General features: G+C 42.1%; 1 long non-coding RNA gene and 1 pseudogene across 1 annotated transcript; one reads left to right on the forward strand and one right to left on the reverse strand.

The window, feature by feature from the left end:
* The first annotated feature begins 4,373 nt into the window (after positions 1 to 4,373).
* LOC134462642 (uncharacterized) lies at positions 4,374 to 5,679 on the forward strand. The gene is made up of 3 exons (XR_010037556.1): positions 4,374 to 4,452; positions 5,017 to 5,086; positions 5,611 to 5,679. It is a non-coding gene; the product is annotated as an uncharacterized LOC134462642 (long non-coding RNA).
* Positions 5,680 to 6,812: 1,133 nt separating this feature from the next.
* Positions 6,813 to 27,005, reverse strand: part of LOC134464658 (uncharacterized) — a 51,889-nt pseudogene continuing 31,696 nt past the window's right edge.

The following is a 27,005-nucleotide window of genomic DNA, read 5'->3' on the forward strand; positions in this document are numbered from 1 at the left end:
CCGTGCAGCTTCCTCCCCACACTGTGATGCAGTTGGACACGACGCTCTCTATGGTTCCTCTGTAGAATGTTGTCATGATGGAGGGTGTAGCACTTGCCTTCTTTAGTTTGCGCAGGAAGTAGAGACGCTGATGGGCCTTCTTCGCCAGTGATGTAGTGTTGGTGGTCCAAGAGAGGTCGTCGCTGATGTGCACTCCAAGGAACTTGGTGCTGCTCACTCTCTCCACAGCATCGCCGTCGATGGTCAGTGGTGGCAGTTGTTTTTGGACCCTTTGGAAGTTGACAACAATCTCCTTGGTCTTGTTGACATTCAGCAGGAGGTTGTTGTCTTTGCACCATCTGGCCAGCAGGTCTACTTCTTCTCTGTAGTGAGTCTCATCGCCCTTGGTGATGAGGCCCACCAGTGTTGTATCATCCGCAAACTTCGCTAGATGGTTAGTGCTGTGGGTCGTTGTGCAGTCGTGTGTCATGAAACTTGGGTAGAAGAATCACCTAGCTGTATAGGCTAGTGACAATGGCCTCAAAATTTTGAGACACCCCAACCGGAGGTAGAACAAAGCCCAATAATGTTTTTCCTCATCTCTAAGGTGTCCCATACATGAAAATGATTCTTGGCCAAAGTGATTTTAATGCTAAGCCTAAAAATGTTAAGGCTAAGCCTTAATGCAAAGCCTTTAATGCTAAGCCCAGGGTCTACCTGCACCAGATAGAAGTGGTTGCATTTGACCATCTTGATGTATGAGGGAGATATAGGCATTTAATCACACACCTAAAATAGGCGGAAAATGAAAAAAAGTGATATTTATACAGAATGTCATTTACATTGTAATTGCATTGTCAGGGAATGTCCTATGCACACATATGACAGCTTGGTGGAAAGATGAGATTGTGCTGAATCCAGCAATACCTCATATGTATATATTTTCTGAATATTAAAGATGGCATATCGTTCAATGTATGAGGTGCCCAGAATGAAAAAAATCGAAAAGGAGTTACAGGACCCAGGAATGCTCACAATTGTATTACAGTATATTACTTCAAATAAACGTATTATTAGTGTGTGGTGCTATAGATTATGCTTGAATGAAGAATCAGATTAGGGTGAAAATATATTTATCACTAGTGTATATATATATCATTTCTTGCACATTGTTAAGCTGGAAAATGTAGTGACTCCACCTACTTTCAATGCCTTGCAATTAGCTCATCAGAGTATTGCATCACTCCTTTCAGGTAGATATGATAGAGGAAGGTGAAATAGAGTGGATGTTATTCAGTTTGTTCAGAGATCTTTTATCTTCCACGAAGTGAAGCTCTCCAGTTCTCCCATGAAAGAGCCAGCTTTATATATTGGCCTATATAAATATATATCTTGCATCTGTAGGCTATAATAAAGCTGGAAAAGGTGAGATTGTGCTGAATCTAACATTACCTCATATGTATATATATATTCTCAACATTGATGATGGTACATCATTCAATATATGATGTGTCCAAAAAAGAAAGAAAATGAACCAGTCCATTCCATAGATAGAAAAGTTCAAAGGCTGGTTAATTATTAACTGTAGTGGTGCTCTGTAGCCTAGTATATTATTTAAGTATAATATTATTAACCAATACAACACAGTGAGGGAACTATATGGTATAAGGATATTTGTTCTTAAAACTTCCTTACAATAATATAGCGTACCAGAGATACACTGCACCAACATACCATTAATGTGTACAGGTATCGTAATGGCATTGATAAACCTAAATCAATAAAATCGATGAATCAATCAAAGTACATCATGATACAAAATTGTCATTCAATGTCCTAACGATTAGAGAAAGAGAAAAGAGAAGAAAGAATGCATTGTGTACTGTACTGTATCACTAAAGGCAGATGAGAATAAAGCTTTTCACATTTCTTTTTAAAACAAGATACTGTCGGGGCAGTTCTAATTTGGACAGGAAGCTGGTTCCAGCATTTTGCAGAATGACTAAATGCCATCTCACCCTGTCTAGATCTAGCCAGTAGCCTACAAGGAATTTAAGTTCATTACATTTCCCTGACTCTTTTATCCAATGGCTACATTCAGTGTGTGTGGAAAATACAGAGTGCAGGGTTATACTGTATATAGGGTTATAAGAGTTGAGCATGAAGATAAATACTCTTAGAAGATATGTGTATTCACAAGCTTCTTAAAAGTTGAGGGGGATGACCAACTCTTGTATCAGTGTTCCAGATTTTGATTTTGGCCCTCAGTCAATTTGAGTTTGACTCCCCTGCATTAGAGCATTAGAACACCCTAATTTTCCCAGTTATTTATTGTCATTCAAGTTGTAGACATTGAATGCATAGCTTGAGATGGTACAAAGTTAATTAGAAATCTAGAGGTGAAAGAGACGTTCTGAAACGTTTGATCAGTAGTGTACACGCAGAAACTATGGAGTATTTCGCTGGACAGACAGGTGTTCATCATCAACATAGCAGGGAGCAGGGTAAGTGGACAACATTACCCAGTGAGATGAGATAAAGATGGCAAAGAGAGGGGGACCTAGCACAGAGCCTTGGTACCCCTGAGAGGATTTGAGTTGAGTGGTCTTGACCATGGCATATTAAAGGAATGCACAGTGTGGTCTGTACCGCCGATGCCTTGTTCCCAATGAATTGTATTAAGCCTACATTTAGCAAATGCACCAGGATAGATAACGTCATTACTCTTCTGACTTGCACTTTGGTTGGCCCTTTCTTCCAGGTCCAGCCAAACCATTTGCTTAGCTGTAGAATATGATGTGGTTGCTGGATTGAAGTCTAGTGTATTTGACACACTGTTATTTCCCTTAGTTTAACAAACATACCATAGCCTTAACTTTCCTCCTATTTGCCAAAAATGATTTGCCAAAATTATATTATAAAAAATAAAACGATCTGTAACCGGATGAAGAAAAGTGTGAGACATCATAGTTCTTTACTTGGTAAATCCAGCCATAGAGATTAGTCATCAGATGACATGTGAAATGTCACCAGTAGGCTACAGATATGGTGCTTTATAACTTCACTAACATTTAATGGCAGAAAGTGGGTTAATCAATTTTTAAATTAAAGCTATGAACAAATAATTAACTGAATTCAATTCACTAACATGTGACATGATGGTATCAAGCCACACCTGAGTGATGTCAGGTAATGCCTGAGTGAACTTGATGAAGCTATGCATGGATCTATGAACTTTTGAATTCACTATTCAATATGTTTGCTATTCCCCTCCCTGTTTATTACAGTAGGCTCATGAAATAAAAGGCCTTTGCTTCCTGCTGTCAGGCTTTGGTAATACACATACCATTTGTATGTAAACATAAACTCATTGCTCCTTCCAGGAGCAGTCTTTACTGGAGTCACACTACCACCACCCAGCATCTCTTCCCTCACTCCTCTCTATAACCACAGCAGGCCTGGTTAAAGCCCATTAACTGGATAGGACATCACCAAGACTGCTAAAGACCTGTGCTGCTGAAGTGGCTGAGCTACTGGAATATTTATTCAGCCCGAGTGTACATCTTAGTAAGGCACCAACTCTGAACACATTATGCCTTATCCCGGTCCCCAAAAAGCCACATCCAAAAGAGATAAACGACTTAAATCGAGTGGCCCTCCCTTCCCACAGCATGAAGACAATGCTGTTACATACACTCAGACCGCAGTAAGTCATGCACTTGATCTATTACAGTTTTCATACCAGGAGAAGGATGGAGTGGATGATACCATCACATACCTATTGCACAGGACATAGAGTCATGTTTCTTTACTTTTCCAGCGCTTTCTAGAACATCCAAAACTCAATTGGGAGAGAGGCTCCTGGGTCTGGATGCCCTCGTAGTGTACTTGATCAGGGACTACCTAACAGAGTGGCCACAGTTTGTCAAACTGAAAGATTGCCTCTTGGACACTGTATGTGGTAGTTCTACTAAAGCAGCCTAGGGAACTGTGCTCCTCTCCTGTTCACTTTGTACACATCGGACTTAAAGTGGCCATGCCACTCTAATTATAAACCCATTTCGGCCATTTTTTCACAATCCTTGATGTCCTCTGACCCGGAATGCAAATAATTGTAGCTAGAAAGTTATTTTGTGGTATGTTTCAAAGCCCTTGATTGTGCCTAAAAAAGCCATCATCGGAGAAGCGACTGAATTTTCCTCCTTCACATTATGTTATGGAGCTGTGCGCTGATTGGCTCAGCTGTTGCTAGAGAACACACTCATTCACGACTCGCGCAGCTTCGCAGAGCTAGGAAGTTAACGCTAGTTGTTACGCCAACTGAAACAATAAAATAGGCGACGCTATTTTGTAATAAAAAAGAATGGCAGGAATCCAACCTTATGCCTTTGAACCGGAGACCGAGACCGAGTCGGAGGAGGAGATCTCTGAAGAGGAAGCCGGGGGTCGGAGAAAAATGGATGTATCAGAATGGTAAGTTAATTTATCGCTTTCTCGTCGTAGTTTCACTATACGCCAACACCAGGCATATAGTCAATATATGTATTTCCGACAATGAAACTTTATGATCCTTTAGCTTGACACTTTATGAAGACATAACATTTTCATTAAGGTACGGATAATTAGTTATTACCAGCAGCGCATCTTGTCACCAGGCTAACCTGGCAGCAGCTGCAAGACTCCCTAGTAGAGCTCTAGACTAGATAGCTCACGCTTTACCACCACAGTAGTGGTGAATGTCTTTCAAACGTTTACTCCTTTGAAATTAAGGTAGAAATGAAGCAGGAAGCCGTAGTACATTTTATAAACTTTATATACGAACCAGGGTCACGGCATGTCTGTATCGTAGGTTTTACATCTCAGCATTGCTGCTGCACCAAGAACTTCCTCTATAATACATTGATCAATCATAAGATGTACCGGTGCAACCTAGCGGCGTGGCAATGTGTAGACAAAACACTTTGAGCCCCAGCGGCTTCTGGTAATTACAATAACACTCATGTGAATTTCCACGTCATTGCCTACCTTTTACCTCAGGTGTACATGTGGGCATTGCTGCACTATGGAGACGGAGGCAGAAAACATTTGTTGCAGAGAGGTGACCGTGGTAAGATGCATTGTATAACATTGCCCTCACACTTCAAATACTACTTTTGACCAAAGAGGATTGAGACAAGAGGGCTTACTCACGTCATAACAGCGTAGTAGGAAATGATGGCGAGGGGAGTACAGAAATGTTATTCACTGTGGAACAGGTCATAGGACAGCGTGAATGTCTGTCAGCTGTCCTTAATTACCCCCAGCAATTACTGCTGACCAACAGCTGCCGTTACTTGGCCACAAATTATCCATCATGGTGTCGCCCCCACTGACCATGTGCAAGGGAGTACGAAAATGGCATCCATCGCACCCACTGACCAATGACCATGAGCAAGGGAGTTAATTTTCCATCCACTCGTGTCCTCAGGCAACGCCCCCGTACTACACCGTGGCCAATGCATTCCCCGCCAAGAGATTGTTCTTTCTCTTGAGTTTCTTTGCTTATGACCAAAATGATATTACATGTAGCTGACTTTTCTGCATTACCATTAGAACACGGCTGCATGTCTGAATGCAATATACCCATCACAGGTACTAAATAGAATGCAACAGCTGGAGTCACCAGTCCACTGCATGACAGACCATCCTGGCCTTCATCCAGTGTGTTTGAGCATTTATGCTTTACAAAATGCCCTCAACTTGTACCAACGGGATTTCGGGGACATACCAATTACAGGTTATGGGAAGTATGTAAAAGAATATTAAGCACATTCACTTACATCTACCAATAATACTTTATAAAGAAATAAGGATCAATCAGACAGAATTTGTTGTATTTTGCTGTATTATGACTTAAAGGCCAACCACCCACACGCGCACACACACGCACACAGACACACACACACACACACAGTAATGCTAACAGTGTACTAATATATATATACAGTAAGAAATTCCTATACATTAACAGCATCCTTTTTCCCTCTTCTTTTCTTTTACAGCCGTTGTAGATTCCTGGCATATCGGTTTTTTGTTAGCTGGTGCTGGGGGTATCTGGGCCGGACAGTTCGAGTAGTGATTCCCTCCTGTGTCGTCCAGCGTGTCCGGCGAGAGTTCCCTGATGGGACGGGGCAATATGTTGGGTTCAGGCCTCCACTCTGAAGCGCGACTTGTATGCTGCCACAGCGTCGTCCATGGTGGGGTGTTCATACTGCGCTGAGAGGAAGCTGGGGACATTGATTGCTCGCACTTCATCTTGGAATGGCCGGGGTTTGAGGACGACCTCCTTGAAAAGCAACTCCATCAATTCGAAGATGTAATCTTAAAAATAAAATGTATATGAAAATGAAGTGAGCATTGACCAATTGCTATATTTAACAGTACTTGATAGTTACATTTTTTTTTTTAAAAAAATCCCAAAATGTAGTTCTTACTGTATGTAGGTGCCGTTTTTACTGGCTTCACAGACGCTGCTCCTTTTTTTGCCTTGGGGAAACTCATTTTAAATTTCAGGCGGCCAGATGATGTTTTAGCTTGGCAGCGACGAGCATTCTCATTAAAGTGCAGTGCTGCCAGGTACAGTCTATAGGGAGGGGAAGGGTGTGGTAGTAACTGTACTGTACTCAAGGTCGGAAAGATAACAGCTTAGGTTGGGTAGGTTATGTACTACACATAGATGTATTTATTCATTAGAAGTGAACATACCTGCACAACATCCCAATAAATGGGAAGACCACATTCTTCGGTGTGAATCTTAATAGCACACTATGGAATGCCTCCAATGTTGACGTTTGGTAGTCGGAGCTGAGCTTCTGCACATCTGCCAGGACCCTTTTGCTAAGAAGTAACTTCTCCACCTTGCAGAGAGCTTTGGAGCCTACCAACAGATTTTTTGTTACTTGTACGACATAAACGGAAAACAAACCAAATTGACAGTAAAAATGTGGTGGAGTGCAGTGAGGAGCTGTAGGACTACATACCTGGCTTAAACCATTTTTTTGACCTTTTTTGAGGCAGCGTAGGGTGCAGACATTTGGGAAAGGTGGGGTCATCATGGGTGTGCCTATTTTGTATGTGGTTTAAAATGGAGGTCCATTTGGCCAGTTTTTCAGGGCCTGTGGAAGAGGATGTTGCTGCCCAGTAAGCATGGTTCCCGATGCTCCGCCGCCACTTTTTTAGAAGTTCGCATTCTTTGTCTTTGGACAGCTTGTCAAGTTTCTTAGGTAGACCTGGTGAAAAAGAAAAGAAAATGACAAACAGGGCTCTACGCTTAGCTTTTTCATTGGGAGCACCTGTGCCCCTAAGTGAAAAAATTTAGGGGCACAGATAAAAATTTAGGAGCACAGTGAGTTTTTGTGACGCAGCTTCATTATTAACACACAGATACAGAGAATATTCTTTCCACACACAAATACACTTTCTAGAGGGGTAGGCCTACAATTAAAATCACCTCTGGCCACTTTTCCTAATTCCTCCCAGTAAAAGGACTAAACAAAATATTACACATTTATATCTATATTCACATTCATTTCTATACGCAGCTGGTGTTTCAATTCAGGCCTACACAGCAGGATCTGGCAGGGGTGCTGCTGGGATGAAATTGGTCAGGGGGGCAGATTTTTTACAAGAGACAGAGACCAGAGAGGCAATTAGCCTACACTTCTGTCCTGAAAATACAATGACTCGTATATGGGTATGCTATGTAGCCTATGAGGCTATGATTAGCCTACTCATGGGTTACACTTTTTTTTTTAAAAATTGCATTTGGTAGGCTACCACAATAATAGCAACTCAGTAATCTGAACATTACCCTTTGAAAATATAACATTGTTCTGTATTTGTATTTTAGAAATGAAACAAAAAGGAGTGGATGACAAGAAAACATATTTCCTAACACTTAGTTTGGCAATATTGAAGGCTTGCACATCAAAAACGTGCCCTACACCACGAGACTGCTATTGTGTCCAACAAAATACTGACTTCACATGACGTGATGTGATGATGATGACAGTTGAGCAAGTGAGCACACAGAGAGAGCCTGCTATGTGTCCTCCCTTGCAACGTCTCAGGAGGAGTAACATAAACAGTACAAGCCACGTACTTACAAGATAAGTGTATATACAAATGGAAGCTATTTCTTCTCATTAAGTTAACAGGTTGAGCATTTGATAGCATTTATGCTAAGCGGGGAATTAGCAATTCTAGCGTCAAAGTTTCTCTCCAGCGCTTCTCAGTGGAAGCGCTCGATACTCCCGACGCTTATCTTATCCCCCGACTGTTTGTCTCTCTGCCTGTCTCTGTGCGCGGCGCGCACGCAGGCTTTTGCGCCTTCTCTCGTTCTCACGTTCCTGCGTTTCTCTATGGGGTGTATTTATTTTAGGAGAAAAATGCGATTGAAAGGGTTGAAATATCTACTCGCACACGTGCGCCCTTTCTATTATTTTGTTCGCACAATCATTTATTTTAGGGGCACATGCGAGCAAAATGCTCGCACTGTAGAGCCCTGATGACAAAGAAAAGTTTTGAGAGAATTATTTTTGGTGTACATCTGGATGTCCTTGCAAAATGGTTTGTATAAATATCTTGAATATTTATTTAGTTGGGCATCCCATCCTTTCAGTGTTAGATAACAGTTATTGCTCAAATCAAGTTAAAAGACAAACATTACCTTTTTCAAAGTGCCAGACGTCATAGAAATGCTGGACATCACGATCACGCAGGTATTTCTGTATGAGGGTGCCGGTCAGTTACAATGTAGTCCACTGCCACACCCTTTGAGTCAAGCAACTCCAGGCTTTTTCTCAGACCCTCCTTCTCCATATTGCAGCTACCTCCAACCTCATTGCTCTTGTGGAAAAAAAATCAAAGCATGATGAGTGTATGAATCCAAGAATGTCTACACCACAAAATAATGTTTCTACTTTTCAGTCTGTTTGAGTAGACTGGATATGTAAAACACACGTGCTGGTTGGAACATAGCTGTGCTAATAACCTACCATCTACTCACCTGAACAAGCTGCACATCAATAATGTTGTTGTTCTCCAGGTTCATCAGCGAGTAGCTGCCATACTTCGCACTGTGACCTGCAAACACAATCAATGTCATGGGCACACTGATTTTGAGCGTTAAGACATAACCTCTGTTATAATTTTGCTGGCAGTGTAGTACTGTGGTAGTATGAGTGTAGTGGCACATATGTGGAGTCATGTGGTTCAGCGACTACTGAGGAGTCTTCCCCTTCATCTAGCAGTTCATCGTCGTCCTCCTCCACAGCCAAGCGTGGTCTTTCGGCTGGCCGTGACTTGATGGGTGTGGAGGTCAGGGCTTCCCAAGTCGTTTCAGTGGCAGCTGAGCATGGTGTTTGAGTTTCTATTTGAAATGAATTTTTACCACAATTACCATTATGTGAAAACACAGGAATAACGACAAAATAACACAGTGGCCCACACAACTATAGATGTCTATCAGATGCAACTAAAACAGAATAGAAGACACTGTTGCAAAATTAACGAAATCACAGACCTCTGCTTTTCACACGATAACGTCGTAAAGTCTTTGCTGACAGCTGAGTACCCTTGGTGGACAGAATGGGTGGGTCTGTCTGACAAGCCGCATCCTTGAACGTGGGTGTTCCTAAGCTGGTCTGAGTGACAAACAAAAAGGGAAATGAACACAGAATAGTTGCTTTGACTTTTCAACTGCGTGTTGAGGATTTAAAACCATAATGAATTAGTCAGCGAGTTTGTCAGTGCCAAAACGCCGCCTAGCCTAATAAAAAAGTTAAACATGGCAGACTGGCGTTACGTGACAGTAGCCCAAGATGTGCAGTGTTAGGCACGTGAACTAATTTAAGCTTATAGTTAAAATGTTAAAGATAGCAAATGACAGTTGGTTGTTGTACCATAACGCTGTCAAGTGTCAACTGACATTAGCAACAGTTTTGCAACATGCCAGCTTTAACGGTAGAGCTCTAGCTACGTCTGCCAGCCAGATTACCCATAGGATTGATACACAGTAGGCTACACACGCACACACGACACATTCATCAAATAATTGGTTTAGGTTACTTACGGGTACAGTAGGCCTACAACCAGACAGTCGGGATGATGGCACTGCGTCTGGTTTCAAATGTAACTTCGCCGCAAATCCACTATGGAACTGGCCAAAGTTGGTATAGTCATTCTCGTCGAAGTGCAGTGTACACACACTTAACTTTGAACTATGCTTTTCTGGCACAGCTCCAAAAATAAATTTTAGCCATTCCGTTTTCACTTGTGGGTCTTTTGGTAACATATGCAATTGTCCAATTTTGTTTGAACAAAGTTCACAAGTCCGTAGACGTTCAGCCATAGTTGCTCGAAAAAAATAACGATTAATTATGGAATTATAGAATCTGACTCATAGATACACATCTATGATCTGACTCCTCTGTGGGTGGGCGTGGTAGTCAGGGTGACGTAAGCCTGCCCTGTTTTTTTAATTGGCCAGGCTTACCATTTTTTTTAATTTTCATAAACTGTAACAATCAAACGAAGTAAAAATATTTTTCCACATTCACAGGACCAGGAAAACATATTATGAACTGTTATAACACATAATCATGCAAGAAGGTTTAAAAAATTTAAACCCTTTAACGTATTTACAACACAGGCACATGCCACAGACGTTCTTGGATGATAATGCAATTGTATGCTGTATTAAGGCAGGAGGGGAATACAGGAGTACAGGACTTTGTGCAGTGGTGTATTGCACCTACAACTCAACACTAAGACCAAGCAGATGAAGGTGAACTTTTGGAGGTCTAAGCCCGCTCTGCAAGCAGTCTCCATTGAGGTTGATGAAGTGGAGATTGTAAGCATATCTAAGTACAGTGAGTCCAATATGTATTTGATCCCTTGCTGATTTTGTTGGTTTGCATACTAAAAAATACATGATCAGTCAATAAATGTTATGATAATATGTATTCTAATACGCAGAGACAGAATATCAAAAAGAGAATCCAGAAATTAACTGAAGAGAATATATATTAATTTATTTCCATTTCATCGAGCAAAATAAGTATTTGATCCCCTGTCAACTAAATACAGTTCCGGGCCCACAGACCAGATGGGCACTTCCGATCAACTTGTCATCTGAATTAAAGACACCTGTATATACTAACATGCATAAAAGACACATTGAATCAGCAGAATCAGTCCATAGTATGAGTGAATCAGTCACACTCCAACCTCACCAGCATGGGAAAGACCAAAGAGTGGTCAAATGATATCTGGGACACGATTTTAGACCTGAACAAAGATTAAATGGGCTGCAAAGCCACAAGAAAGAGACTGAGTATTAATGACCCAACTGTTGATGCATGTCTTCCAAAATGTGAGGAATACAAAATGACTATCCATCAGCCTGTCTGGGGTTCTATACAAGATTTGACCTTTTGTAGGGATTTGATAATCATGAGAACAGAAATAAATCACCCTAGAGCTGTACGGGATGAACTAGGCAATGATATCAAAGCTACTGGGACCAAAATCACTGAGAAAACTACTGGTAGCACTTAATGCCACAGAGGTTTAAAATCCTGTAGTGCACACATGGTACCTCTACTTCAGAAGGAACCTGTGCAGTCCCACTTGAGGTTTGCCAACGGACATCAGACTGGTTTAGGATATGATAAGGAGGTGCTGTAGTCAGATGAAACCAAAATCAAGCTGTTTGGCATTATCACAATTCAATGTGTTTTGAGAAAGAGTACTGCTGTCTATGATCCCAAGAACACCCTCCTCACCATCATGCATGAAAGTGGTATCATTATGGTTTGAGGGTGTTTGTCTGGCCAAGGCACAGGACAACTTCACATCGTCAACGAATGGATGGAGGGAGACATGTAATGTGCAATCCTGTGTGCAAACGTCCTTCCCTCCACCACTACACTGAAGGGTGGGTCATTTTTGGATCTCCCAACATGACAATAATACACAACATACAGTCAAAGCAACGAAGGAGTGGCTCAATAAGAAGCATATTAAAGTCGTGAAGTGGCCTAGACAGTCTCCAAATATTAACCCTATAGTAATTCTATGGAGAGAACTGAACCTCCCATTTACCAAGCTACAGCCACAAACTATTAATGTTTTAGAGATAATGTGCAAAGAAAAATGGGCAAAAATATGTTCTACTATATGCACAAACATTGTCATCAACTAAAAGAAGCATCTGACCTCAGTGCTAGACAACTAGGACTTTTCCACAAAGCACTTTATCTTCTTTAGCTAGAGGGGTCGAATACTTATTGGCCTAAATTAAATACAAATAAATTAAAATATATTATTTTAAGTTATTCTCTGGAATTTCTTTTTGATATTCTGTCTCTTCATGTTTGAATACATATTATCATAAATTTATAGACTGATCATGTCTTTATTAGTGGGCAAACCAGCAAAATCAGCAAGGGATGAAATACATATTTGACTCACTGTATTTCAGGGTATAACAAGACAACAAACTGGACCAGTCAGCCAAAGATGCAGCTTACAAAAAATACAGTGTTGGCTATACTTGTCTGCTATAAACTCCTTAATATGTTCTATGACAGTGGTTCTTAACCTTTTTTCCTAAAGTACCCCCTTACCTGTGCCGAAGACAAGCCGCGCACCCCAACACACAATTTTACATGTGTATGCAATAAAAAATGATAAATGAGTGATTAATTACAATGATTCTCGCTAGAGACATGAATCAATACCTGAATGACTTTAAATGGGGACCAAAACTTGTTAAATTTGGCCTAACTATAATGTTTGCAAGTATAATTTTCGTCACAACCTCTACAAAAACAAAATTCTGTGCACCCCCTGGAATCTCTGGCGCACCCCCAGTCGGTGCCCGCACCCCAGGTTAAGAACCACTGTTCTATGAGACTGTGGAAGCCAGTATGTGTCCTTTTCTATGCAGTGGTGTGCTGGGGAGGGAGCACAATGAAGAGGGGGTATTGGGTGTCTTGAAAGACTGACAAGGAAAGCTGGCTCTTTCATAGGAGAAGAACTGGAGAGCTTCACTTCGTGGAAGATATAAGATCTCTGAATAAACTGATTAACATCCACTCTATTTCCCCTTCCTCTATCATATCTACCTGAAAGGAGTGATGCAATATTCTGATGAGCTAGTTGCAAGGCATTGGAAGTAGGTGGAGTCACTGCATTTTACAGCTTAACAATACCTACAGATGTGCAAGAAATGATATACTGTATACGTATATATATATATATATATATACACACACACACACACACACACTAGTGATAAATATATTTTCACCCTAATCTGATTCTTCATTCAAGCATAATCTATAGCACCACACACTAATAATAAGTTTATTTGAAGTAATATACTGTAACACAATTTTGAGCATTCCTGTCACCACTAAAGTGCATTGAAATAGGTCCTGTAACTCCTTTTCGATTTTTTTCATTCTGGTCACCTCATACATTGGACAATATACCATCTTGAATATTCATGAAATATATACATATGAGGTATTGCTGGATTCAGCACAATCTCACCTTTCCATCAAGATATCATATGTGTGCATATGACATACCCTGACAAAGCAATTACAATGTAAATGATGACATTCTGTATAAATATCACTTTTTTCATTTTCCGCCTATTTTAGGTGTGTGATTAAATGCCTATATCTCCTTCATACATCAAGATGGTCAAATGAAACCACGTCTATCTGGTAACCCCTGGGCACAAGCATACCAATTTTCAAAGCTCTCAGAGCTTCTGGTAATTTTCTGCATGATTTTTTATACATCTACTCCCATACGGAGAAGTCATATTTTTGGTGCTTTTTTGTTTGGAGGTGCATATGGAAATGTGTAAACATTTTAGGCTTAGCATTAAAATCTCTTTGGCCAAGAGTCATTTTCATGTATGGGACACCTTAGAGATGAGGAAAAACATTATTGGGTTTTGTTCTACCTCCGGTTGGGGTATCTCGAAAACGAAGGCCTTTTTGGGCCCATTGTCACTAGCCTAATCACCCTTATAGAAACAACACCCCCTACCCTTTAATTTCATCAGACAGAATAAATAGGGAGGAGGAATAGCAATTATTACTAAGGCACCATTTCAGTGTCAGCAATTCAAAGACAGCACTAGGTAAATTCATCATTTGTAGTTTAGCTGAAATTTTAAAATGTCCTTCTGACACTTTTATTGACTATTTATAGACTGTCTGTCTACACCACTCTTCCTAAAGCAGTTTGGTTAGCTTTTATTGAACGTGTGGAATAAGACAGTGTGATTACATCGAGAGATTTTAACCTACATGTTGATAACCCAGAGAATGCCTCTTCTAAGGATTTTTTAAATTTAATTGACACTTTTAGCACGTTGGTGGACCAACACACAATCAAGGTCACACTCTAGACCTAGTCATAACAACGGGTTTTAATGTTTCTGCGACCATCAAGGACTTTGGCTTTTCTGACCATTTCTGTGTTTTTGCTGGAGTAACTTATTGTACCTTCATGCTGAAAGGAAATTGGTTACAGTCGAAAGAAGTGGTTTCAATGATGGAACAGCAGCTCTCTTTCAGCAGGCACTCGCAGCAACCCAAAGTCAAACTTCAGAGAGTACAGATGATGTCCAATTTTATTCAAGGATGACTCGTATTGTGGATGTTATTGCCCCTGTACAATGCAAAACAGTGGGCCATGAAAAAAGCACCCTGGAGATTGAATTTAACAATTAAATCGCTAAAGCAAGAATGTAGTAGGGCTGAAAGACGTTGGCGTAGATGTAAACTTGAAGTCCACTTTTTTTCCAAGGTCAGTGTCAACACGTCCATGTGCCTTTCTTTTTGTTTTGTCAATGATTTCAATCTTGTTGATGATGAAATGCAACACCGGCGTTCAGTCAGGCCGCTTTCCAACCAACGTGGTGAAGCGTCATGGGATGGAAGCGATTTTTACCGGCATTGGTGAAAATATATGGAAACATATCTGTCCTTCCACACCAACCGGCGGTAGTCGGTATTTTGGGCGGCAGTGGCCGGTGGTGTCCCATGCAAATCAATGGCAAGGGTAGTGCGCTAGCTTTGGCTGGTGGGGGGGATTTTGAACAGGACTGCCCGCGCACGCCTACACTGTTGGTGTGAAAGGCAGAGTAGAACACTCCGGCCAAAACTAAGCAGAAATGCCTAATTCGTCTCACTCCCGTTCCGCGACGCCATGGTATGGATTCGGCCTAAGGTGGTGGTGTGGTGTGTACATTGTACAGACTGTTATTTCTCATGAGTGCGGGTATTTGCCCAGGCCTGTCCATACATACTAGCCTGGGAAACCCCATGGACGATCGTTCGTCAGGTGTTTCTCAGGCAACATGCAAACTGTAAGACTGCAAAAAAAAAAGTGAATCCGGGTTTCTAAGCCGGGATAGGTAAGCTAGTCAGGCATATTCTGTACCAATTTTATTCATTATTAAAACCGATAGCAGGTCAAATTTCTCTGCACCATTCTTTCTGTTAAGGTAATGAAATTTCTTTTATATTGGGCTGCAGCAGTGTGACGTTCTATTTGTTGCAAAGCAGCCCCACGTCTCCCAGGCTACGAGTAAAATCCGCTTTGCTTGAGTAGTGTTGGCACACTGGTGTGGCATTAATCAGGCATGCATGTGTAATTTTTAGTTTCGAAGCCAGGATAGCTAAGTTAGTCAGGCATACTTTGTACACACTAAATTCATTAGTAAAATTGGTAGCAGATAATTCCTCTGTACACCCTCTGTCCAGCCCAGCGGTGTAGTCTACTTTTTTGAAGTGGGTATACTGTATATTCTATCATTTTTGGAAGTGGGTATACTGTATATATTTATGCTATTCTAAATAATGGATCAATCAATTTTAAGTGGGTATACTGAAACCCCTAAAATTTAGAAGTGGGTGTAGTCCGTATACCTGCGTTCTACGTAGACTACACCACTGGTCCAGCCTGTTCACGAGGAGTGGCAGGAGCCAAAGGCTCCTCCACCCTAGGTGCTCCACCGAAAGCTTCCCACGATCTTTTGTCCCTGCAGCAATCAGACTTTTTAAAAACAGTTGCTGATTGGTTTTATGTGTTTTTATATGTTGTGGTGACTCTTTGTGTGTTTAGATGATGGACTGTTTCTTGTTTCTTAGTGCATGTTTGTCTATGTGTCTGGAATGTGCTGTGTGAATGACCAGGTGGCACTCAATTTCCCCTGTAGGGATCAATAAAGTCCATCATCATCATCATCATGTACCGCTCTTTCTGTTAAGGTCATTTTAGGTTGTTTTATGTTGGGCTGCAGCCATTCCATTGAAACATGGTGCGTTTTCACAATAGACCTAATTGAAACTTGAATTATCCCTTAAAATTGAACTTTTTTCTACTATTAGAAATGGACGATTAAGACATCAGAAGTTCCATTTCAAGTGTTCTACCGGACCATCCCTGGACTGCAGTCTCTGGGAGTTTGGACCATTGACGATTTCCAGTTTGTCCAAGAGGCTTATCTCCTGTGTGTTTTACGACCAATACAAGCAAGAAAACGTATAACTTCTTGGAAGCAAACCTGTAAGTACAACTCAATTGTAATCCCTTTACATTACTTGAGATGTCAGTGTGGTTGTTTGATACAGTTTAATATCATGTCATGTGTATATGTTAATAGCCATTATAAGATTTAGTTGACAATGACCAACTGCAGCTGTTGTTGGGATACAGCAGCAGTGTTGCCAGATTGGGCAATTGGGATGGCCTTCTGCAGGTAAAAACAGGAACAATTCTGGCAATTTGGCGGAATTTTGCACAGTTTGGCGTTTTTTGAGAACCTTTTGGGCGGGATTTGATCACACATCTGGCAACACTGTACAGCAGTTTGGCATGTTGTTTGTGGTGCATAGTTGTAAGAAAATGTGGGTGAAATAAGTGCTTGGATTTCTCCGCTTAAATTTGGGCACAGCTTTGTATAAGCCCATTTTGTTGTGATGGAGAATTGTGATTGAGGGGGGTTCTAACTGCTCTGAAATAGATTCTGGAATTGGAGGAATGGATAAGTTTGAGGGTAAAACACGTTTTGAAATCAACATCCAATTTCACTCATTGACTTTAAAAAAGTTATATATTGTCAGATGCATGATACATTGTCAGATGCTGTTGTTAAGGTGATATGTTCTGTCTAGTTCAAGAAAAGCATCTAAGTGGAATTGACTGATTTATAATTTCCTATGTGACCAGATGAGTTGCACCTAACATTTTGTCTCTCTATGGTCTGAAACATGCATCATGTATTGCACAATAGAGCTTTCTGATAGTAAAATGTGTGCCTATAGATTTAAATTTCTAAGTCATACATGTTAAGCAGAATATATTTGGCCTTATGTCCTTCGCACACCATTGGTATTGGATACCAAATGAAAATGAAGCAATCCATTTTGTTTTATTTTTTTTTTTTACAACTCAGGGCCCTGGACCCCAAAGCCAGCCAGATAACCCTTCAACTTCATAATCCCATCTCACCTCTCCTACCTCCTCGCGCTCCTCCGTGTCACCTTGTCCATCATCTGGGAACCTGCTCAATGCCGATTGGGTTGACCGCTTTGAAATTCCTACTGAAAAATACCAGAGGCTCTGATTCAATGTCTCGAGAGAGGCAAGAGACCCGTCCCTATTTAAGAAGAAAAATAATCAGATTTGTTGCAACAGAGACGATGAAGGTGTGTCTGTCTCCTATGAAGCAATGTTAATACGGGCTTGAAGCTGTTTAACAAGGGTTTGTTTTTGTATTCTTCTCTGGGTTGCCTGCCGCTTTTTGTTGCCTGACAAATGACACATTTTAAGTGATTAATGTTACTTTTCTTTTGTAAACTGGCCAGCGTATGCCGCGTAATCTATCTCAGCTTCTTGAGTGCAGTGATCCCTGCGGACCCCGTGAAGCACTTTGATGATCAGTCCACCGTGTGGACAGCATGCTCAGGAGAAGTCCGTTCTCCAGCGAGAACGAAGATGTATGCATACATGCTTAATCCAAATTTCAGAGAGTGAACTAAACATTTGTTTGTTTATTCTACTTTTTCATCCTCAAAGTTTGATTCAGGTTCAGAGTTTGGAGATTTTATTGCTCTTTAAGTCCTGCTTGAAAAGCTGCCTGCCATGTTATACAGTGAACACAAATAATTACTACACCACCTTTGAAAATGTTTTGAACAGTGTGCCAAGAAGTATGCATGTTATCTCCAATGTGCATAGTGTGAGTTTAATACATCTGTTGAGCTTACAAAAGAAAAGTAAGGTTGTAAAGGACCACACCAGTCCTTGTATGTGCTTGTTTTGTACTGTGTAGACTGTATGGTCATTTGGTGTTTGTTGGTATGTTTGTATACCCGACACACAGTTTTCACGGTGCTGAGGTGAACATGGTGATTCTGCTGCAACAAAAATAAAAGACACCTTGAGCATCAGTCTATTCCCTTTTCGGATCAAAGGTTGCTACAAAGGGTAATAGTATAACACAAGAAACACTGATCCGTTTTTGTGCAATTTTAGCGGTGCAGTGAGTGCACTTTTGATTTAACAAAAATGGAAAAATGGGTTACTAAAGTTATATTATTGCTTTACTTTTCTGATGTAAACTCAACAGATGTATTGAACTTGAGTTATTTCTAAAATGTGCTAATCAAAATAGGTCTGGTGTGCTCATCAATGTTTGAGGACTTTGTATATTATGTCTTTGTTTGGTCCTAGATTTTAGTTATGTCCGCCAAAACTGTTTGATTATTCAAGGTGTGGATACAAATTTAAAAACCCTCCTTGAATAGCTGGAGCACACTGCAGCTTAGTTTTCAAGACTTTATTTTGTACACACACCCGACCAACGTTTCGGCGTTGCTACGCCTTCTTCAGAGTCAAATGATAGCAAGAGAGAGACACACATTTCAAGACTTGACATTCACAGGTGATCCCACTTGGTTTGGCTAAATTGGTCTCATCTCATTGCAGGTAATTGACCCCACCCCCCAACACCAGGACTAGATTGCAGACAATTAGACAGAGAGGCTTCGTAGAAAGGCATTTTGGATTCATACTCAAATTCAGTGGAGCCTCAGGGCATAAATGAGGAACACAATGGGTCTTTCTCAAATGCAAGGCCAGTGTCCTTCCAAGTGTATCAGCCTAATTAGGCACGCCCAGTGATTGGATACCCTTTATTAGTCATACCCAGTGATTGGATATTCTGTAGAGTTCACCAAAAAGTATCCAATCACTGGGCGTGACTAATTAGGCTGACACACTTGGAAGGACACTGGCCTTGCATTTGAGAAAGACCCAATATGTCTTGCTTTCTGTAACAAATTGCGCCGACATCGCGGCTGTGGTATTTTAATAATTGTAGCTGTGGTTTTATTGACAATGTTCTTTGTGTATTGTTTTTTCACTTTTTTGGGTAGTTGGCTGTCTAATTGTTTACAATCTTGTCCTGGTGTTGGGGGGTGGGGTCAATTACCTGCAATGAGATGACACCAATTTAGCCAAACCAAGTGGGATCACCTGTGAATGTCAAGTCTTGAAATGTGTGTCTCTCTCTTGCTATCATTTGACTCTGAAGAAGGTGTAGCAACACCGAAACAAAGAAAGTGGATGTAACCAAGAAGCGTCATTTTGTTTCCTTTCCGGTATCCACCGGGTGAACGCCCCTTTAGGGCCAAAACATACCAAGGCGGAACGGAACAGTCGCAGGACGGACGCGGTCTTTCTGCTTAGTTTTGGCCGACGTGCTTTTCTCTGCCTTGCACACTGACAGCGTCGGCGTGCGCGGCCAGGCCTGTTCAAAACCCTCCCCACAGCTAAAGCTAGCGTGCTACTTTGCCATTCATTTGAATGAGACACCGTCGGTTGCCGGCGTGAAAAATACGCTGGAGTTCTATTTTCCAAATGCAGCGCGGCGCGGAGCCGGCTCCCGCGCCGCTGACGCCTGACTACCGCCGGTCGGTGTGTAAGGACAGATAGGTTTCAATGTATTTTCACCGACGCCGGTAAAAAAACGCGGCCGTTCCGCGACGCTTTACCGCCTTGGTGTGTAAGACCCCTTAGGAGACCTTCGGTTAGGAGACCTTCGGAGTCCTGAGGTTGAGAATCAATGAAGTCCCCTTAGCGCTGTAGATGGCAGTAGCGCCCGTCTTGCACAAACACCTCAAAAAGAGAAGAAGAAGTAGGGGACAACGCCCCCTTAGGAGACCCAACTTGAGCACACGCTTTTGCATTGAGTGGGCGTGGTTTGCGATATCTTTGTTTGATTCAGTATTTTTGACCGAAACGTTGGTAGCGTGTGTGCACAAAATAAAGTCTTGAAAACTAAGCTGCCGTGTGCTCCACCTTCTCCTTTCCAGTGATGTCTGTCCCACTGTGATGCACCTGCAAGCAGGGTTGCCAGATGAGGCTGATGATTTCCAGTCCAAAAAAGTGGTCAAAATCCGAGTAGAAGCTCTAAATCCTGCCCAATTTCTTAGATTTCGATGGCTAGAATTGGGCGGGTTTTTCTGCTAATTGCCATTTTTACCCACACATGACCATCGTAAGCAGCCCAATCTGGCAACACTGCCTGCAAGCTGAGTGAGGGATGTTGCGTTGAGACCCAAATAACTGGGTGTGGCCTGTGGAACTTGAGCATTGCAGTGCATTATGGGAATTGTTGTCAAAAATCCACAAGCACTAAAAAATCATTTTCTACCTTTTCTCGGCCAGGAAGGCACCAAATTAGAAATGTATGCTACTATTATACTATATATATGACCCACTTTCAAAACATATTCGTGTCTCCACTGGTGGAATGCCCCTTTAAGAATCAGAACTATTTGTAGACCTAGACCTACTACATTCCCGACTATCTGATTTTATGCCAATGAGAAGTTGTCCCTTTATCGCCCTTCATAAAAGCATTAGCCCCGTACGATTTTGTTGCGAGCGTCGATGTTGCAAAAGGGACGTCAGCGAGAACTTGTTGTCACGATGTGGGTGTTATTAAATACTAAAGTCGGCCACAAACATGAACGAGACGATGAACTCGCACCAGTTTGCTCTACTAACACACCACGTGTGAGGAGTGGGGGGACAGGCAATGAGGAGGAGCTGAAGTGGGGACCTGCGCAAACTTGTGTAGAGGTGTGAGACAAGACCCATATACACACGTGAGTGAGTTGTTGACCAACCAGTTCATGGGCGCGTGACCTCGGAGGCAGTCCGCCGACGAGCGTTGAAGGGGATAAGCAACTGCAGAGGTTGCAAGATCTGACTGCAGTCGCATTCATCCCGCGATAATTTGACACCATGTGACATGTCACCTCGTCAACGCAACGTTTGACAGGAAATAACCGTCATGCAGCATTTTCATCCAGGATGCATTGCTGTCTGCATGTGCATGTCTGCGTTGATGTCATGTCGAATGTACTTAGTGTTTCATATCACTATAGCCTCAGACGTCGCTGACAGTGTTGCCAGATTAGGCGGGTGCCCGCCCAATTGGGCTACTTTGGATGAGCGTCTGGGGGTGAAAATCGGGAAAATTGTCCATTTGGCGTTTTTTTCAGCCGTTTTGGGCCCATAGAAGTCAATGTAATTTGTTGAATTTAGGCGGAATTTAGCGCATTTTGGCGGTTTTTGAGAAGCTTTTGGGTGGGATTTGGTCAGACACATCTGGCAACACTGGTCGCTGAACTCACTTGAAACACAAAAAAAATATGCGAATAGCATGTTTGCTTGCCAAAACCTTCACTCAAACCAGACGGAGATCCGGTGGATATGTATGGCTTAAGACGATCGCCCCCCTCACTCTGCCGAAATGAGCGTGCGCTCGCTTGAGCTTGGCAGTAACGCAAAGCACAGAAAACATCGCTTGCCAACGTAGAAAGAATGGATAAAGCCTAACTGTGAGCCCTCCAAAACCTAATGACGTCCTCGTTACGGGAGTGTGACTATAACCTAACCTATAGCGCTTCATATGTCTCTATCCAAACCGTGCGCCTGTACAAGCCCTTGTGCCATCTGCATAAGACCCTTCCGAGACAACATTAAAGTTCGTAAATCCACGCAGCAGAATACTACGAAGACATGCAGTAATTTAAACTTTGCATGGAGTTGCGTCGTGCCTCGTAGGAAAGATGACAGAATTGCCCTGCAGAAACGGGAGACTTACGCACCAGGCGCGTGTTATGAAGGTCTGTAACAGATAACCTACCTGTTTGTCCTTCATAGGCCAATTTGTACAGTTCCTCACAACTAAAACACATGACATAGTCTGCAATGGTGTCACAGGACGCCTTGACCAAAATATATTCCACCACATCTTGCTCTGTCGACCGGCTTTCCGTAGCCTACAACCATTTGAATCGCGTTTTCTCATGTTTTCTATAATAAGTGCCTCAGAGCCCACAGAGAAGTTTGGCGGTGCAAACAAACGCTAAGGAGAGCGGGCATGAACAAGTATTCGAAACATGAGCTGAAAAAATAGTTCTAAAAGGTAACATTTTACAGAATATAACCTATAGTACAATCAAACGTGTGGACACCGTGATGTAACCTAATTCAAACAGACAACTGTGCGCAAGTGAGAGCTTTGAGTGCAATAGCCTAACTTTGTGACAACGGCAGGGCCATAGGACAAATTGTAAATAGGCCTTTGGCAAATTATTGTGGACATTTTTACATCAATAAATAATATGGGGCATACTAACATTATAGTCAGCATACCTTACGCGAAATTAAGCCTGTGATTTGCACCTGTTCATTCTTGAAACACATCATGATGACACATTCCACATTACGCATATGGCAGGAAAACGCTATAAGCAACGCTAATCATCAAATATCCCTTACACTATAATGATAATTGATTTCATACATTTTGATTTATTTTAAAGCACAGTTCGAGACAATAAGAAAACGGCATGCTTGTGACTGAGAGAGGGAGAGAGAGCGATTTTGTAATCGCCAGCGGAAGGATAGGTTCCTTATTACTAAAATGATTATTGGTTTATTGACTGACTCCGTCATACAATCAGGCCTATGCTTTCAATGCTTAAGTAAAGGCAATCTACAAAACATCAAAATCGAACGAAGCAACTCCTTGTGTGAGTGAGGGAGTGCGCAAGAGAGAGAGCGCTATAGCCAGTAGCCTAGGGATTTGTGGCCAGTCAGTGGTGTTGAAACTCACAGGTCATCATGCCGGCTGTATGCAATGGAGAAATTCTGTAACACAAAACTGCAATTTCACCAGCATTTCCAAAAGTTGCGGGTTTTCGCTACTTTGACCCGACCCACCCGAACCCGCGGTACTTACTTGTGATTGGGTCTGGTCATAATCAGGCAAAGAAGAGGAGGGAGTTTGGGACAGAAACCAACATGTTGGAATGTCAGTAAAAAACAGGCAAGGTGGATTTTGGGACCGATACATCAGACAAGTCTAAATTATCCACACACACACACAGCACAGATTACATCAGTTGCTCTGAACTTATCTTCACATTCACTCTCATGGGTAAAATCTCTTTCTCTCTCACACACACACACACTTGACTTTATCTACACTTCAGCCCTCACTAGGGAGAATAACACTGCCGCTTGCAGCTTGACAGGTGGTCGTGACTGAAGAAAAACGTTTTCTTTCCCCATGCTACAAACTCCCCTGGCACACGCCCACACAAGCACAAACACATACCCACACACACAATCACACACACTGTATGGATACACACATTAATACACACACAATCACATACACACACGCCCCGCACACGCACGTACGCAGGCACCCTCACACGAACACACACTGAAGGTCATTCTAAATATCCAGGGGCAACATATTATGAAGAACCGTTTCATCAGGGTATGTTGCACTAATACAGTGGCTGCTGCACACACACACTGTGTGGAAACATATATACAGCCAAACACAATAACTCAAACACACTTGATTACTTTTATTTGGATCCAAGAGACAAGCAACAGGGTACAAGATCCAAATATTTTGGAAAAGGTATTTGACATGTTGATAGATCTTAAGGGCTACACACTTTTACATATAGTACCAGTCCTCTTTTTGTTGTAGCTTTCAAAATTCATGGATAAACAAAACATCTATGTCTCCATATCTGCATACTACCATTAATAATAGCTGAAACAGAGCAAAACTTTGCCAAATTCTTTGCTCCTCTTTTTTGCATTCCTACTAACTGCAGTCCTCTAACTACATTCTTGTGTACATGACTTAAGCTTCCAAAGATCAGTACTACTAGTCTGCAATCATACCCCAACTGGGAAATACGTTCCAATAATGGCTGATACTTAAGCACTTTCGAGTAGTAACAAGTGTCCATATACAGATCAAAACAACACCCCACCTCAATAATGCATGCCGATTTTTCCTCTGAATTTACTATTACAATATCTGGTGTATTTGGGATGTTCTGAAAGTGATCAGAATCAGAAATTTCATGTTGAAACCAGTTCGTTTTCACAGTGCTGTGTAGAAAAAAACTGCAATCCTGTCTTTGGTGTATTTTCTCTAAGTCCTTCGCAACCAGGTCAACCAAACGGTCGTGCCTTGCCACATACTGTCCCTTATAGTGATTGCACCCATTTAGTATATGAGCAACAGTTTCCTTTTCTTGCTGGTTTGAATGCAGGATACAAGAAGGGTCATACTTTGATGGCCAATCAATAGGCCTCTCTGGAGTGTTCAATGTCACTGCCTATGTACTCAGGCTGACACACACACACACAACCATGCCTACTGTCTACACAAAATACACACAAACGCGCGCGCACACACACATACACACACGATTTCCAAAGCCAACGAGAGAGAGAGAGAAGACAGCTTATACACTAGAGGACACACACCAGCTCATTCAGTGTATAATCCAAAAGTCAAGTTGTATCAAGTTCATTTATTTTATTATTTCCAACAGTGGATGCCAACATAGTAACTCCAACAACCTCAGAACCAGTGTTGCCAGATATGGCTACTTGGAATGAGCGTCTGCGGGTAAAGACGGGAAAAATTGGCCATTTGGCGGTGGGGGGGTTCAGCCGTTTTGAGCCCATAGAAGTCAATGTAAAAAAATTTATTTGGGTGGAATTTAGCGCATTTTGGCGGTTTTTGATAGCCTTTTGGGTTGATTTGATCAGACACATCTGGCAACACTGCTCAGAACACAGGCCCAGTCTCTGTGTGAGTTAATCTCTGTGTGTATACTGCATGTGTGTGTGTTTGTGTGTGTTCATAAGCATGTGTGAGTGTGCGTTTATAGTTGTGTTGGTGTGGTTGTATGCGTGCATATGCTCATATGTGTGTGTATGTGTGTGTGTGTGTGAAGGAGAGGGGGAAGTGGCACTCAGGAACTAATTAGCAGATACATCAGCATGAACATCACACACGCACACACACACACATCAGACGGCATTCAATCAATCTCCTGCCCGACACCCACAGGAGATGCCAGTGTGTGTGTGTGTGTGGCAGTGACACCCATAGGAGACATTTGAGTGACTGTGCATTTGCTGGTGTATTTGGATCTATGGTCTATGTGTGTGTCCTCATGACTGGGGTTGTGTTTGCGTATGTATGTGTGAGTGTGCGCGTGTTAATGTGCATGCGAATTCATGTGCGTGTTAATGTGCCTAAAAATTCAAATAAAAAAGCAACGTGGGACCAATGGGCCGTGGGAACATAGGTACGCTCCCTACCATTACATATTTGTGTCGTTCAGTTTGTGGTGGCATGGTGCGTCCCGTGGCAGTGAAAGTTGAAGCATTGAAGGGTTATCCTGTGCCCTGTGTCCGACAGGACCTGCGCAGATTAATGGGTTACTACCCCTGTTTTTTTTTGTAAAGAACTTTGCCGCCATCTCTGACCGACTTGCATAGCCCGTAAAGCGCCTTTCAGTGATATGGGAGCTTGCGTAAATTCTACCAGGGAGATTCGAAGTACCCAGCTGTCAAACTCTTACTAATCAATCAGTGTCACTTTTGACAGATCACACTCGTGTCATCATTCCCCACAACAATCACAACGCGAGATTGGGGATTTCCCCGTTACATCATTTATGCATCGTTCCCTCTCAGCCAATGAATCGCATTCACGTCTTTTTAAAAATGCTGTCACTCATTCAATTCTCTGCTTTCCAGTCAAGCCGACTTTGACGCCACCTCCACCCCTCCATCCACCGTCACCAGTGGTTCCCGTCTGATAGGGGGCAGGCTACGTCCGCCTCCATCTCCGCTGGAGGATATGCCGTCCTACCCCGAAGTACAATGAGACGGGAACCTACGTATGTCAAACAGATTCATGCATTGTTTTAACATGTCTAATTCAATAAATGTTAATGACGTTCATTTGCCTCTCGAGTCTTCATGGTAGAACTGATGATTGTCATTAGACGTTTGTCAATGTGAAAATTCTTCTGATGTCAGCGCCTGTCTCGGTGGCACCTGACTTCTGATAGCCGTTCAGCCTTGCAATCATGCAAGTGAAGCTGCGTGTAGATCAGATACGACCTATGTGACTTAGGTAGCTGAGGTCGCTGAAGAAGTTTCGTCAAGTATTAGCTTTATTCACTCTGGACGTGAGATTGACATGTTTGATTCAGCTAATCGCATAATGGCTCTGTTTTGACAGCCTGGGACATTCAGAGATACGAACATTCCAATTGGTTATCGCCGAACCGCGTCATAGCTCATTACCATAATATTAGCTTGACATTAATCATTGAAATTAGCTCTGGTCGCTCAGGTCACTTCGCTTCTGGCAATTCGCTTTGGTCGCTTTAGCCGCCGACCTTCCATAGAGAAATAATGACTTCTGTCGCTCAGGTTGCGTTGGTCGTGCTATACACATAGCTTGATACAGGCGCGGGAGCTGTCCTACAGAGTGTTGAAACACACGAGGACACACGTGACAAATTGTTGTT

This window comes from Engraulis encrasicolus, chromosome 2 (assembly GCF_034702125.1).
Source record: "Engraulis encrasicolus isolate BLACKSEA-1 chromosome 2, IST_EnEncr_1.0, whole genome shotgun sequence".
Classification (NCBI taxonomy): Eukaryota; Metazoa; Chordata; class Actinopteri; order Clupeiformes; family Engraulidae; genus Engraulis; species Engraulis encrasicolus.